Genomic DNA, 14,015 nt, shown 5'->3' with positions numbered 1-14,015 from the left:
TGGGGAAGGTTCAGTAGGGGCCCTGTTCCTTCCGGGGGCTGGCTGGCAATGAGTAACACCCAGTAATCAAGAGCACCCTTTTCCTGGATATTCATTCTGACCACATGGTGGCTAGCCTGCTTTCTGGGAATGAGGCCACCATGGGAAATCATTTCATTCAATTACTACTCAATTCATTCCTTCAGCTATTCAACATCTTTTGAGACCCTACTGCATGGTAGACATTATGCCAGGTGCTATGTATCTGATGAATGAATGAGACACGGCCTTTGCTTTCAAGAAGCTTGGTCTAGTCAAGGAAATGACAAGCACACAGGAGAGTCTTATATGCTCTGAGAGATGCACAGATCAAAATGCCACAGGAGTTCACACAACAGGAGGGGGAAAGCACTTTTAAATGAGGGGACAGGGAGGTCTTCTGGGGAAAGGATGTGGTTCAGTTGGACTTAGAAGATGGGTTTAATTTGGCTATTGGGAGGCAGAAAGTAGAAGCAGCCCGTTGTGTGAGTGGGTCTTTAGGACTTTCTCCTGAAGGCCCATCAGGGGACCCCAGGTTCCTCAAGGCCAGCGACAGAGTCTCTCCAGAAACCTTGCTAGCCCCCATCCTCACCCCCTCCCGCTAAAGCAGTGATCCTCTGGAGACTGGCACTCAAGGTCACGTTTCTGAAGTGTCATAGGTTTATGGCTCCACAGTCTTCTTTCTGGACCATCTCACAGAAGCTGAGGAATTTCCCCACTTCCAACTTCTGCCACCTCCTTGCTCCCCTCTGTGCCCGCTCCAGGGTCTGGATAAATCACTCTAAGTGTCAAAGATTCTGCCACCGTAGACTGAAGGCCTAAGAAGCGCACCTGTTGTGTTCCCAGACCTGCCACTCCCCGATGCTTCCTCATCTTTTTTCCTTTGCTTAAGCTGATCTTCCCTCCTTCCCCCTCCTCCCAGGGCTGACTCCTTGCATTCTTCTAGACTCAGCTCCAGTGCTGCCTCTCCCTGGGGACCCCCTTCCCCCCAAACTGGGATGTGTTACGTGTCTCTCTTGGAGCTGCCATCAACGCCTCCATTGCCCAGAGCTGCCTGTAGTTGAACCTATGTACTGTTGGTTCTTTGTGGTCAGGAACTCTTGTTTTTCCATCACCAGTGCATACATAGTAAGTACTTAACTGGTGTTTGTTGGATCAAGAAATGTAGGCAGGGTACTCTATAACGCAGATGCTCTGAAGTGAATGTGGATTGAAGAAAAGGACTTTGTATATTTTTCTTAAAGCTGTCATGATATTTAAATTATGTCACTGCTGTGGCCGTATTCTGGAAAGCCAGGAAGACCAGGAACTGGGCTCAGAAGTGGGAAAAGCTTATGCGGTGTGACGGGAGGTGGTGGCCTACATGGCCTATAGACCTGGCTGCTGGGAGACCTTCTGGGTGAGACTCTTACCCAGATGTGTGGCCTCGATAGTCTTCAGGAGGCCAGTTGTTCTCCAAGTGGAGTCCCCAGACTCCATTAGTATCATCTGGGAACTGGTTGGAAACGCAGCTCCTCAGACCTACCCTAGAGCTACTGGCTCAGAAACTCTGGGGCTGGGGCTCAGCCATCTGTGTTTTAACAAGTTGTCTAGGTGATTGAGACATGCTGAAGTCTGAAAACCTCTGGCCCAACTCAGCGCTCCTTACACTGTGCTCTGTGTAAAAATCACTTGGGGGAAATTATTTAGAGTAACGATCCCTCGACCCCACTGTAGGAGCTGTGATTCAGAAAGTCAGAGAAGCCCGGGTGTGTGCACCCTGGCAGAGTCAGGATCCATCTCCAGATCCTATGTTCGGTTCATCCACAGGGCAAGAGATGATCGCTGAGGTCGCCGTCACAGGGGCTTTCCTCTGGTTCTGGTTGGCGAGGAGCTGTTGGTACAGTGAGTGGCAGAAGGCGGGCCTGGGGAGCAGGTGCTCTGCCGGCCTTCCAGTTGGCTGGGAGAGGCCCTCGGGGGAACCGTGATGACCGTCCTGTGGGACAGGACCCGGAAAGGAAAGGGGCCCGAGCCCGAAGTGGGACAGTCTTTCCCCAAAATAGCCTAGAGTGGTACTAGGGGAAGGGCGTAGCACTTCTGCCCCTTTAAACACCCTTGTAATTTGCATTTAAAAATAGAAGGAAGCTCATGAATAATTTGTGAGTCATGAGCAAGCCCCTTCAAAATACAGTCATGAATAAAATATCCCGCTTTCCCGCCTCTAATGGCACCGGCCTTTGATGTTTTATTGATGGCTTGCCTGCCCTGAGTGCTGCCAGGCTCTGGGATTAATTCGCGCACTTGGGCCCTCGACCCTCCCAGGTTGGTGGGTTTGCCCTTGCTTGCTTGCTGGCTTGCTTACACATAAATATACCACCCTGTTTTAAACGGTTGGAAAGGGCTGCCTCAGATCTCTTTGGAACAAGAAGCGTAATTACAGGACTGTGGGAACCCCTGCCCTGGCCTCGGAGAGGGTAAGACCTAAATCACCAGAAGCCGTTGTTTGTAGCAAGGTGAGCATTTGGAGCAAGTGCAAGTGTGTCTCCCATTTTATTGCTTCCTAGGAAGCCATGCATAGACAGAGGACATTAAGGAACTATAAATAATAATCCCCTATAGCTTGCATGAGAGGTGCCCTGGAGGCATGTGCCCCATCTAAACAGACGTTCTACATTCCCCGGGGGGATGGGGTGCGTGTGTGTGTGTGTGTGTGTGTGTGTGTGTGTGTGTGTTGTGTGAGAGAGAGAGAGAGAGAGAGAGAGAGAGAGAGAGAGAGAAAGGTGGAAGCCCTGGGGCGCCTGAGTAGCGCAGTGGTTAAGTGTCTGCCTTGGCTCAGGGCATGATCCCAGCGTTCTGGGATCGAGCCCACATCAGGCTCCTCCACTAAGAGCGCTTCTTCCTCTCCCACTCCCCCTGCTTGTGTTCCCTCTCTTGCTGGCTGTCTCTCTCCGTCAAATAAATAAATAAAAATCTTTAAAATAAAAATTAAAAAAAAAAAAAGGTGGAAGCCCCAGCAAAGGATTTGGAGGCGGGGCTTGGCTTTGCATCCTTCCAAGGGAGTCTAGACACCTGCCAGGAACCCTACCTCTAAGCAAGTCCAAAGGACTGCCTTGGATATATGTTGCTGTCTACACAGGCATAGGAAAAAGTGCGGTAGGTGAAGGAAGGCCATTTCGTGTCTTTTTAAAGTAAAAATAAACCAACCTTATAAGGAAAAAAAATTACATGGATGAAGAGGATGCTGGTAGTGAAGTTCCAGGTACTGGATGTCCTGAGCAAGGGGAGACCCCAGCTTCCCCGAGGATGACCTGAATGGGCTGGGAATTCACCCTGGGACAACAGGGAGCTGAGGCACTTTGGGCCTGTCCTGGGACAGAGTGATTATTGGAGGTTAGACAGTTTTGGGGGTGGGAATGTGGAGACCATACCAATGCCTTTGACTTAGGTCTTGGGCCATGTCCCAAGTTTGTTGAGAGAGATCACTGGAAGAGTGGAAGAGTTGTAACAGGTGGGGACAGAGCCCTTCAGAATGTCAGCCCTGTCAGAGCAGACAACTGTGGTCATCCAACTAGGGATCCAAGTCTGGCGGTGATGAGAAGAGCCAGGGGGCACTGGGAACATGGCAGAAGCAGTTGAAGGAATTCAGGCCAGGGAGTGGGAGTGCCTTGACAGCCAGAGACCACAGTGGTCAACACAGAGATAGCATGAGCTCCCTTGGATCCGGCTGCTCTTTCCTACCCCTTCTCCCCCATTCTGTGACTGACCATGGAGTCCTGGGATAGAGTCCCCAGGCTAGTCTCCCATGGAGAGTAGGACACTGGTTCTCATCAATGTACAGAAAGAGGGGCATCTGGGTGGCTCAGTTAGTTAAGCATCTGACTCTTGATTTCAGCTTGGGTCATGATCTCAGGGTCATGGGATCAAGCCCCACATTGGGCTCCACACTGGGCATGGAGCCTGCTTGAGATTCTCTCACTCCCTCTCCCCACTGCCCCCATGCATGCATGTGTGTGTGCATACATGTTCTCTCCCTCTCTCTCTCAAAAAAATTAAAAAATAAATAAAAACGATGCAGAAAGAGGTCACGGAGTGGAGGCAGACTGAAGCAATGAGGGAGCACAATCCTTGGTGGAAAGAAGAGACCAGGGCAGACAAGGTTCATGATACCTGCACACCCCCCCCCCCACCCCAGTGAGTCAAGGCATCGAGGTGGTTTGGATCAAGTGAGTTCTATCCTGGGGGGAGGGGTGGACAACACTAGTACTAGACATTTGACTGCTATCTGCTAGCAGACTGTCACAAAAATATAAAAAATCCTGAGGACTATGATGTAAATGGCACCCCTAGAGCCGTGTAGTATATACAGCAGTCCCAGGGGACATGGGGAGGGGGCTCGTCACCACTGCCGCAGGCTGCCCTTCCAGTGGCAAGTGTATTTGAATAGGATCAAAGCCACATGCAAAAGGAAATCATGGCATTGCCCACTGGGGGTAAGGACTAGGTATTTTTTAGGGGGTCTCTTAGTCTGCTTGTATTGCTCTAACAAATTACCATAGACTGGGTGGCTTATAAACAACAGTGTTTATTTCTCCTAGGTGGCTGGAAAGTCCCAGATGAGGGTGCTGGCAGACTCGGTGTCTGATGAGGGCTGATTCCTGCTTTATAGACAGCCATCTTGCTATGTTCTCCCATCGTGGAAGGGACCAAGGAGTGCTGTGGGGCTCTTTTCACAAAAGGTCCCATCCCATTCATGAGGCTCTGTGACCTAATTACCTCCCAAAGGCCCTACTTCTTTTTCTTTTTTTTAAAGATTTATTTATTTATTTTAGAGAGAGAGCACAAGTGGGAGGGGCTGAGGGAGAGGGAGAGAGAATCTCAAGCAGACTCCGTGTTGAGCATAGAGCCCGATGCGGGGTTCAATCTCATGACCCTGAGATCATGACCTGAGCCAAAACCAAGAGTTGGATGCTTGACCAACTGTGCCACCCAGGTGCCCCAGCCCTACCTCTTAGTACCATCACATTGGGAGTTAGGATTTCAACGTACGAATTTGCAGGAGAAGACAGACATTCTGTCTATGGAGCAGGGAGTGGGGGTGGGTAGGTGTGTATGCTAACAGTGGGGTTCCTTGAGGCCCCTAAAGAAGACCGTGTCACTAGGTGCCACCCACACAAGAATACAGCCAAGGGGATAGAGGTCTTTACTGGTGATCCAGTTCATTCATGCTGCTCATTGGACCAAGGGTCAATGCCAGTTTCTGAGTCTAGAGCCAATATTCTGGTGTGAGAGTGTTGATTTCAAAGTGGGTATAGAACTGTGTGTGTGTGTGTGTGTGTGAGAGAGAGATATTAAAGGAGAGAGAGAAAGAGAAATTGTGCTTGTAGCCTTGAATTAAGAGACACTTGAGCGCCAAGGAGTTCATAGGTGGTGAGAATAGCTAATTGCTGTCTTGTCAGCACAGTCTGGGAGATAACCCCGAGCTAGTTAAAGCTGAGACTCAGGAGAGGCAAACACCCCAGAAAAGGCAAGTGGGAAGAGAGGAAATGTTTCCAGGCCAGAGGAGGGAGGAGATGGTCCATTTCCTCCTCATGCCTCTCAGCCAGTGTTCAGCAGAGCACCCTTCCTCCAAAGCCTTCTCCATCGGTCTTCAGGACGCGTACGGCAGGCAAGGAGGTGGCCCAGCCACCCCCACAGTCAGGTGGCTGGGAGTCCGGGCTGTGTTACTCAGTGCCAGCGAGCCCCAGCTTCCTTGCCTATAAAGCGGTTATTCCGTTACTTGGCAGGGTTGTCGTGAAGGCAAAATGAGGGGTGTTTCAGCATTTGGCAGCTGGTGAGTCCACTAAGCGTATTTTTCAGTGCTTCTTGAAAAGGAAATACACAGCGATGGGATGAATATCAATGTAAAATGTGGGAAAGTCTCTCTATATTAAACATGATGAATTAAAACTTTTTGAAAAGGTATTACACATACATAGAAACAAAATATGGCAAAAGGATATGTTGCAAGAGGTAGGCTCCCCTCTTTCCCTCTTCTTAGTTCCCAGGTTCCTTCTCCCAAGAGATGATCAGGTTTCACCCTCTTGTTGTGAGGGCTGTGTTTCAGACCCCCCTGACTTCCCCCTTGTGCTTCAATCATCTCAGCCTCCAAGATTTTCTATGCAGCTTCGCTTGCCTGGGAGCCAGTTTTGCAGAAAACAGGATTTGAAATGTCTAACACAGATAAGCATTCTCCACATTTGTTCTACAAAGGATTTGTTTCCTCACGCCCTAGTGCCCCAGACAAATGCATCTGCCTCGCTGGCACCTTGAATGGCCGCTGGCGTGTTTTCTGTGTGATGGCCAAGAGGCAGGAGCCAGTGCACGCGGTGTGGACAGACGCCACATGGGAGGGGGCTGGCAGGAGGCTGTGGCTGCACCCTGGCTGCCACCCCTTCTCACTCCATTGTGACCCACACTGGCAGTTGGCTCCTGAGACGCAGCCTGTTGCAATGGGGGCATTTGTGAGTAAACCCTGGGCTTTTTTTTTTTAATTTAAGATTTTATTTATTTATTTGACAAAGAGACAGTGAGAGAGGGAACACAAGCAGGGGGAGTGGGAGACAGAGAAGCAGGCTTCCCGCTGAGCAGGAAGCCCCATGCAGAGCTCGACCCCAGGATTCTGGGATCATGACCTGAGCCGAAGGCAGACACTTAACGACTGAGCCACCCCGGTGCCCCCAAACCCTGGGCTTTTGAAGCAGCAACGACCACGGCTGAAGTCTCACTTTGGCAAAAGATAGGCAAGCAAAGCCAATGAAAATGCTCTCTTTCCCTCTGGGCCCCCAAAAATGGCATCGATGTAGATTCCTGCTTAGGTTTACCGGTTGGCACTTAGCACCAGTCGTGGGCCCCCTCCTCCCCACCACCAGAGAAGGGCCAAGCCAAGCCCTGTGACTCCTGCTGGGTCCTCACGAAGACTGGGAGCTGGGGTGTGTTCCGTTGATTCCAGCTCTGGGGAGACTCTGCTCCACCCCAGGGATCTCAAGTCCCAGGCCGATGGGGAATGGGATATGCAGGCCTGCGCCAGCTCACCCTGATGCGTTGGGAGGGTTTCTCTGAAAAGGAACGGTTTTGCTCCAGTGTAGGTGCTCCATCTGCAAGGCTCTGGTTACTGCCCTCAGAGCGCTCGGTTCTAAGGAAAACAGTGATCCTAGAATCTCCTGTTCATTCACCCCGTGACCCTCTATTCTGAGGTCCTGGAATTATGATATTGCTCCTGACCTCAAGAAACTCACAATAAGCGACCCGCCGAGCAGCCGATGTGAGTATGGAGGCGTGTGCCAGCAGCTGGGGCGACCGAGCCCTGCAGCGGGGCGGGCGGGGCTGTGTGTGGGGAGGATGAGCATTTGCACAGGGGCAGCTCGTGCAGAGTTGCCGAGAGACTAGCAGGACCTGTGCACTGTTCTGGCTAGACGTCCATGGTCTTTCCACAACCCCATGTGTCCCATACCTGCTTCTCCTTATTACTCCCTTCCTTCCTTTTCCCAGCATGAACTCAGCTCCATCAAAGACCCAGGAATTACTGAAGAATTTTCATGGGGAAATTGCCTCCCCAGGCAGGACATCCTCACCTTTGATGAAGACTGGTAGGCAGGGCCAGTTCGGACACAGTAGGGCACTCAGATGAGCTCTTGGCAAGCTGGGTCTGAAAGACAAGGCTTATTTCACTCTAACCCCAGTGGGCTTCTGTGGTTCCTCAATCATGTCCACTTCTGGCTCGCTCTGGCCTCTTTGCACTGCTGGTTTCCTCTTCCTGATAAGCTCCTTCTCTAGGTATCCACTCAACACCCACTTCTTTCAAGTCTGTGTTTAAATGCTACCTTCTCTGTGAACCTCCCTGACCATCCTATTTGAAACCCATCAGTCTGTATTTTCATTTCCTGCTACATTCTCCTCCAGAGCACTTACCACTAACGTAGCCTCTATTTTGCTTATTGATTGTCTTTATTATCTATCACTGCAGCCTCCAACTAGGTAAGCTCCTGAAGGAGCTTGTTCACCTTGTTCACCACTGGGTCTCCCACACCTGAAACAGTGCCTGGCACAAAGCAGGTGTGCCCGGCATGTTTGTTGAATAAATAATGAAGGAATGGGTATTTCTGGGGCTGAATAATTGGCTGAAGGGGGGCTCATCTTGCAGCTGTGCTGAGGGGTGCTGCGTGGTGGTTGTGGGCCGCAGGAGAAGTCACTAGGAAACTCCTTTGCTTGGTTTCCAGCCCCTGCTCCCTGACTCTTTCCTCTTTCATAGAGGATTCACATCCTCCTATCAGACTCCGGTCACACACCTCCTCTCGGGCTCATCTGGGGCCTTGGTACTAAATAGGCAGTGTCGGGCTCCTCTTCCCATCCCCCACAGAGGCAGTACTGCTGGGAGGTTTGTTCAACTGAATGGGCCCTCTACTCCCTGTTCTCTGAGGGGCCGCCTCATCACAGGCAGTATTTCCCTAGCGTGACTTGGCAACAGAGGTGTTAAACAGGGATATAAGAATGTCCTTGTTCACAGCCTCTGGTTTCTGCCTCTGTGAGCTCACTAGCAGGGCTGTCTCTCCCTAGAGGGGAAGGAGGCAATATGGACTTGGGGTCCCTAGTCAGCTTTGTTGCTGTTTCTCCTCCTGCTTTGGCAGCCGCTTCCCTGCCACTGGGATCCCAGGCTGTGTGGTTACTGAGCAACTCAGTGCCCCAGACCCACCACGCCCAAGTTCTGTTTCCTACTAAGGGACGCTGCTCCTCCTGGGATGGGGAAGCTCTCTTAAAGCCATGGGATTTGGGGGATCCTTATAACCATCTGTTTAATACATTGGAATTCAGAAGAAATAGCCCAAGTCAACTCAGAAATGCCCAGGGACAGACTCTCCAGCCTGCTGTGTTTGCTGCCACCTTATGGACCCCTCTGTTTGGGGTGTGAGAGGTGTGTTACGAAGGGAAGAACAGCTTCCCACCAAAGACCATTTTTCACTCTCTCAGCATCTTAACAAAAGATCCCTACAGCTTTGGTTGGATCCCATTTCTCTCTGTCTTTCCTCAGTGATAGGAAAATAATTGGTTCCCATCATCTTCAATGTAGATAATCTCGCTGGAGTGAACAATTGCTACACTTCAGACAGCACTGCTGGGTGGAGACACAGACAAGTTCCAGAACTTTGCAGATAGATTCTACTTGAACGCTTTTGTGTCTTTGTCAGGCTATGCACATGAAGTTTTAGTTTGGAAACTATGCTCATTATGATTCTAGCATCTCCCACATGCTTCTTGCTTATTCTGGGGCCTGTTGCGTCTTCCATCTTGGTTCATTCTCTGTCCTTCCCCATGAAAAGGAGACTTGCCTGCTTCCCTCATGCTAACCCTGGGCTTATCAAGTATCTTTGTGTTTTTGGTGGCTTTGTTCCACTTCCCTTGGCATCTTGATGGCGAAGAACCACAGAAGCAGGGAAGGGACACTTCTGCATACCCTCCAAGCTGGGAGGATGGCTGAAGAGGCTACTTACCATCTTCCCTTGTTGTTCTAAAGTCTCTCACCCTGATTGTGGGGAGAGGAGAGCAGGCAACCTCTGGCAGCTCTATGAACAATTTCGGAAGAGAGAATATGCCTCTTGTCTTAGTCAGTTTGGACCGCTATGAGAACACCATAAATTGGATTGCTTAACCAACAAATATTTCCTTCTCATAGTTCTGGAGGCTGGAAGTCCAAGATTAGGATGGCCACATGGTGTGGTTCTAGTGAGGGAGTTCTTCCTGGTTTCCTCACTTGGGGGAGAAAGAAGGAAAAAGAGCGGGAGTGAGAGCAAGAGAGCACATGCAAGTGAGTGAGCTGGGGTCTTTTCATCCCTTTATAAGGGCACCATGCCCATCATGGGGGCTCCTTCCCAGTGACCTCATCCAAACCTGATCACCTCTCCAAGACTAAAATACCCCCCAAGCCTATTTGCCTCCCAGGCTCCAGATACTATCACTTTGGGTGATATTCATTCAACATATGCATTTTAGGGGACATGCTCAATGCATAGCACATTCCTGCCTGTAGTTTTTATCTTCTAAGCTTTCCCAGAAGCTGACCTCTGTCTTACTTACTAGCTTAGACTGATGGGCTCAGGACCAGCTGTCTTTCAGGCCAGTGTGACTCTTGCTCTCTGCTCCGTCGTGGGCACTCTCCAATGGCTGAGATAACAAAGGGAAGCCAGAGGCTTGAGATGGGACCACAAACTCAACTGGTTGTTTATCGCCACACCCACACCCCTGGGATCTGTCCCACGAATGTCTTTTTCTCCACACAGGGTGCTCAGAAGCTCCTGGCAAGGACCAGGTCCCTGTGCTTCTTCACACATTTCGTGTAGTTATGTGCCTGCTTTCATAGAATACCTACAAGTGGGCTTGCTCTGATTCCAACTGGAATCAGATAATTAGTTTACAGACAGAAAATATATACTGTTTTAATTTCTCCAACTTGAGTAAGGATTGCTTGGGGAGTTGTGTGCAGCATGCTGTAAAAATAACTCCTTTTAATTATATTTATTTACTTAATGAATCACACCGATAGTAGGTAAGTGGAGTGTTGAGGCAGCCTGCGGAGTTGCCCCAAAGCGTCATTTGTCCCATACCTTCTGATTTATCATGTAATTTCACGTCCAGTCTTATCTTCTGTCTGCAGGGAACTTCTTGAGGTTTTGAACACCTAGTAAGAGGCAATGCTGGGTCTCGGTTTTGAATCTTCGGGCATCGTTTTTCTTTGGGAACAGTGTCTTGTGCTCTTTCCACATGCATCGGGAACATCACGCAAGGGAGTCAGGAGAGTGTCCTTGGAATCTTCACCCTGGCGCTTAGTAGCCACGTGGCCCTTGGGGGTCACTTCACCTTTCTCAGCAGCAGTCAGTGAAGGCCCCATGAGTTGCCCGAGATAGGAGACAATCAACCTGAGACTGCCTTGGAACGTGTGAAGTGTAGATCTCAAGCCTTCCCTGGCCCAGGACACCTCCTGACACATAGGTTAAGTGGGAGAGGCCATACTTACTATTGTTGTTATTAGTAATGCAATTGGTGGCTGCTGCTTGGCATATGGCCCAGACAGAAAGCACCTGGAAGCTGATCTTCCTGAACTCTTGATCCCCCTTCTCTGTTCTTTTCCCCTCCCCTGTTCTTTTCCCCTCCCATTGAACCTCTCACCACATAACATACAGTTTCCTTATTCATTATGTCTGTTGCCTGTCTCTCCCTCTGCTAGAATGGCAGTTCCAGGAGGGATGGGTTTTTGTCTGTGTGATCCCGAGGACTGCTCAGCGTCTAGAATAGTGTCTGGTCACTTAATAAGTATTTGTTGAAATAATAAGTCTCTTGCTCTGCAGATCACTCCAGTGCCCTCCTTATTTATGCAGATAGTGGCTTCAGGGAGCGGGCAAGGCAGAGGTGGGTCAGCTTGCGTAGCAAACCTGGGCTTTTCTGTAAGACAGGGAATGAGACAGGTTTGAAGTTGGCACACTGTGGGGATCTCCAAGGGACCCATACCTGGGCTCAGAGCAGGGAGAGCGCTAAGGTCACAGGGCTTTACATTGTTGAACTGGGTATAACACAGAGGCTTAGAAAGTTGTGAGGAAGGTGGTTGCAGCACAACACGGGGTGGATTTTAGAAGGGCCTCCATCCCGGCACCCTTGGCATCGTTTTTCTTTGAGAACAGTGACTGAGTAAAGTATGGCGTCCGAAGCTGTACCAGGGTGGCAGCTTGTGTCCTGGGCATCCTGGCAGCCATGGGCTGCCATCTTCCCTCAGCTAGTGGAGTGGGAAGGGAAGGCAGGAGTGGAGTAACATGATCGTGTTCTTTCGGTTTGGTGTTTCGGCTCTCTTTGGGATGATTTCAGGACACAGTGTTCCTGAGAAATTGGGGGTGGGTGGGCTGAGGAGCCTCAAGAAGCCATTACTGAACTCTCTGCTAGCAGGGGCTAAGAAAGTTCAAGTAATTAATTTGAAAAATAAAAGAATTATGACCATATTTGTACCATAAGTTGATTAGGCCGGTTGTACCATTTCTTCACATAGGTAACAATAAATACATCATTTTTGTTTGAATATTCTGTCTTTGTTCCCCCAAATTTCTTCTTTAAGTGTGTATGTGTGTATATTTTAAATCAAATACATAGTTGTTTCCTTTTCTAAACTGTTATATAGAGTTTAACATAGAATTTTATAGTTTCTTTTATTGAGAAAGAAATACCACTAATTTTCAAGTTTGCCTCAGTTCTCACTATGTTTCCAACCCTCATTCATACATTTGAGCTTTATACATGTATACACACACACACTCATGCACGCACACACACACGGTGTGTTCAGCCATTGCATTGTTTATTTCTTAAAATAAATGAATTAGGAAAAAGTGCCAATTGCCCTTTCACACAGGATGTACTTCAGATTATGCTTTTTACTGGAGAAGATGCAGGAATCCCTTTTCTAAAATGTGCCTATAAGGCTGCTTCCCATGGAATTGTGCATGTCTTGCTTGGCTCACTTGGTGGGGAGGGCGTGTCCCAATTATAAATATGTATGTTTAAAAATGTACCCCCCTCACCCCGTGAGATGCATGGTAGACAATTTTTTTTTCCCCAGTAGTGGAAACTATTTACCATTCTTTGAGTATCTGGGTCTCCTTCTTGCTTTTCCTCTTTTGAATGGTGTGTGTGTGTGTGTGTGTATGTGTACGTGAGAGAGAGAGAACGAATATGAATTTTTGACTCCTAGCCCTCTTACAACTGCTGACCCCTCAGAAGGGTCCCATCTCTTGTAGCAAATAGCCGTGATAGCTCTGAAGAAAAGGTCTGGTGGAAAGAACAGCTGTTAGACCGATGGCACCAAGCACTTGTCAGTCAGGTGCTGGCTTCCGGCAGAAAAGCAGGGTGAGGAGGCGGTGGGAGCAGTGGGGGTGGGGGCCTGTGGCCGGCCAGGGCTGGAGAGCTGCGCTGCTCAGTCCCTTCCCGCCCGCAGAGTGCTCAGAACCCACATGCACGTCCAGATCTCCATCCCAGCTCCACTTCCCACTGTCACGGAGGTAAGGTCTGACCATTAAAAAACGCAACTCGTGGGAGAGAAGGCAGCAACATCCCAGAAGCCTTAACTACCTTTGGGAGCTCACACTCTTCACGTTACCTGGTTTTAGTAGGATCCTAGGTGGCAAGTGTTGAGCTAAAGGGAAATCATTTAACAAAGGCAAAGCAGAAACTGGCCAAAGGGTGCTCTAGAGAGGAGTAGTGGTGGGGAGGGGATAAAGGGCCAGGTTTGCCCTCTGCACTTCTGGAATGTTCTCCTTTCCCCAGTTTCGCAGCAGTAAGTTGGCCTTAGCCCACCAGTTGTCCTGGTGGGCAGGACCCTTGCATCTGCTCTCTATGCACCCCAGAGCTTATTCTGAGGCCTCCCCCAGGCTTTAAAAACAAAACAAAAACACCAGTCACTGCATCTTAAAGACCAAATTAAAGAGAAAAGATACTTTGTTGTTGTTGAATACATACTGTATTTAACTTTTTTTAATCCCAGAGAAGTGAAATGCAACATCTGTTTGAGTTTATGTAACATCCAAAGACTGACGACTCAGAATTTCCTAATTAAAGTCATTTTTAAGGCACTCTGCAGAACCAGCTTTCGTTTCTTCCTCGGGGGGCTTTTTCTCCGAACTGCAGCAGAATACCTGGTTTCTCTTTCTTCCAAGCAATACACACATGCTCATGCTTTTTACCTGCTCTTTGTCCAGACAACACCGAAAAACAGCACAATTCCAAAGGGGAAACAGTGAAGGAAGGAAATACATTTGTTGGGGGGGGGGCAGAGTGGGGGTACAGAGAGGACACTTTTGAGGAAATTAACTGTTGGGGTGGTAGCAGAAAAGAGAAGGAGCAGAAGGGAAACGGAACAGGATGGGATGGGCCAGGTGGCCGGCGGCCAGTAAAATATAGGCTACATTTCCCAGTGAGGTTTAAATTAATTTAGCTGTTCCTTCTTCTTT

Source organism: Ailuropoda melanoleuca, chromosome 8, assembly GCF_002007445.2.
Source record: "Ailuropoda melanoleuca isolate Jingjing chromosome 8, ASM200744v2, whole genome shotgun sequence".
NCBI lineage: Eukaryota > Metazoa > Chordata > Mammalia > Carnivora > Ursidae > Ailuropoda > Ailuropoda melanoleuca.
Note: the sequence above shows the minus strand (reverse complement) of the source record.